Below are 2,233 nucleotides of genomic sequence, written 5' to 3'. Positions count from 1 at the left end.
CGGAGGACGCCGTATGCCACGAGCTCGTCCTCACGGAGGCCGCCGTACGCCTCGTGCTTGTCCTCACGGAGGACAGGTCGACTCCGGCGGCCTTTGGCACTCGTGCGGGAGATTGAGCCGGCGGTCTCGCGGCTAAGAGGTTCGGTTTCCCTATCTCCGTCGGTAGCATCCACACCTCCGCGTCGAGGCTGGACAGGTGGACGGTAATGTTCCTTGGCAGGTTGGAGGCTGGGTTTCTAGGATGTGCACTTGGGGTTAATGACAATACCCGAGTTTGGTTGATTTCCTTTGGTTTTTATTGCGGGCGAGTGGACGGTGCGGAATGGGGATGGATTGAGCAACAATAGAGTGTTTTCATTGTCCTAGGTGAGCGCTCAGGTTTTGTCAGATTCCTTTCATAGTTATTGCACAAATTTCATGCTTCAAGGAAATAGGAACAATATGGTTTCTCTCTCCCAGATTTGTTACTACCGAGAATGGAATTGTAAAAGAGATGCTATTGTTGTTGTCCCTGTCTAATAGATGACACAATATATAGGGTGGTTTGGGTTGGAGCATTGGAGCTCCGACGCTTGTGCCGCTGCGCCCCAAAGTTGTGAAATGGCTTCTACTGGTATTCCCTCTCTATTGTTTCTTATCAATATCTATCAGGTTGCTGCTATGTATGTCTCACCACTTTGTTTTTTGAGTCAATCACTGCGATATATGAGGTGCAAAATGCGGTGAGAGCATAGTAGTACATGTTGGAAGGTTATCATGCCTAATTTGTGGGTGGGTAGATATCTACAAACTATGGAATAGATTAAGTTAATTAGACACTAGAATAAATGAATTGGCAATGATGTCCTGCTTTCTAATTTGGTTCACAAGGCTTGTATTCCGGTGTGTAGGTCAAGTAACGCTCCGAACGTATGTAATTAGTTCTACATTGGGTCTTTTATTTTTTCCTTGCTTTATCCCTCGACTACTGCTGCAGTATATTTTGTTCTAATTTATGGTGGCATGATCAGTGAATAATAGATGTGCTTAAATTATGGTGTGGGTGATAAGAAAAATTTGCGAATGTAATATATTGGTACTAATGGAAGTTTTTTTTGCAAGTTTAGAGATTGGTTGGTACCTGCCTAATGTTTACACAAAACCCAGAATGTGTACTTTGCATAGACTGGTACTTCATCATTGTATTAATCTGCCGGCTTTGATTTGTTCTCTCCATCGAATGAATTAATTGTTCCACCATCAAAATAGGCAATAATGCATGCAAATCGCCAAATGAAATGAATAAATGTTGTGATAGATTCTAGCTACAGATGTGTTCACTTTGATAGTAAACCAACTTTTTTTTTGTTTCCATTGCAGGGGCTTAGAAAAGAACAAGCAGGTCAAGTGACTGATTTTTGTAGACATATGTTCATGGGGCTAGAAGGTAAATATGTATGCCCATTTATTTTGCTTTTTGTTCCTCCAGTAATTGAGGTGTTGGAGGAGCACATTATTAGTTTGATTTCGATGGTATTTTCAGGTTAAGCCAGGAACAACCTTAGTTGGGGCATTACTGCATAAATATGAAGGTAAATGATCAGGCAACTTTTTTTATTGTATGGCAGATAATATTGTATTTCCGGTTCCTTATATTTACATCACTTTTTGCCTCTGCATCTGCACTGTAGTAGATAGTGCCTAACTATATTGCGGTTCTTTTGCATAGGTACTTTTGTCAGAAGGGTAGTGAGAGTGATAGTGGAGCTTGAGAAATCCTTTACGGGAGGGATTTACAACCATAAATCAATGGTCGTCAAATTGTACCACATGCGACATCTCCATTTCATAGATCTTGCTTAAACTATTAGGTGGCTGAATTTACAGACAAGAAGCCACGGGGCAGCGCGGACATGAATCAGCAGGGGCGGCGGTGCTCCGCTTAGAGGAGTTACAGGGGAGAGGAAGGAGGTCGGCGACGGGAGGGAAGAGCAAGCGGCCTTAGTTCATCATGGAGAACGGCCGATGCCCATCCGGATCCCCTCTACCTTCTTCTTTGTAAGCCATACTGGTCTAATTTTACTCATCTTTTCATCATGTTTGCGCTGCAGATCCTCACAATATTTGTTTTCAAATCTAAAATGTTCTGTCACCTGCAGGATGAGAAGCTCATCTTGCCCGGTTGGCTGGTTCGCTTGTCTTCTCCTTTCCTCGCTGCATCCCTTGCCACTTCACTCCTCTTCATCCCCAAGAA

General features: G+C 43.3%; 1 long non-coding RNA gene across 2 annotated transcripts; it reads left to right on the top strand.

Moving 5' to 3' along the window:
* Positions 1-329: 329 nt before the first annotated feature.
* On the top strand, positions 330-1,982 carry LOC124687806. Of its 2 annotated transcripts, XR_006998313.1 has the most exons (5): positions 330-366; positions 539-613; positions 1,360-1,426; positions 1,523-1,571; positions 1,867-1,982. It is a non-coding gene; the product is annotated as an uncharacterized LOC124687806 (long non-coding RNA). The 2 variants fall into 2 exon arrangements; XR_006998314.1 differs by lacking the exons at positions 1,523-1,571; positions 1,867-1,982 and adding an exon at positions 1,709-1,823.
* The last annotated feature ends 251 nt before the right edge of the window (positions 1,983-2,233 follow it).

The sequence above is a fragment of the Lolium rigidum genome, chromosome 2, assembly GCF_022539505.1.
Source record: "Lolium rigidum isolate FL_2022 chromosome 2, APGP_CSIRO_Lrig_0.1, whole genome shotgun sequence".
In the NCBI taxonomy this organism is placed as follows: Eukaryota; Viridiplantae; Streptophyta; class Magnoliopsida; order Poales; family Poaceae; genus Lolium; species Lolium rigidum.
This window is presented reverse-complemented; position numbering and strand designations above follow the sequence as displayed.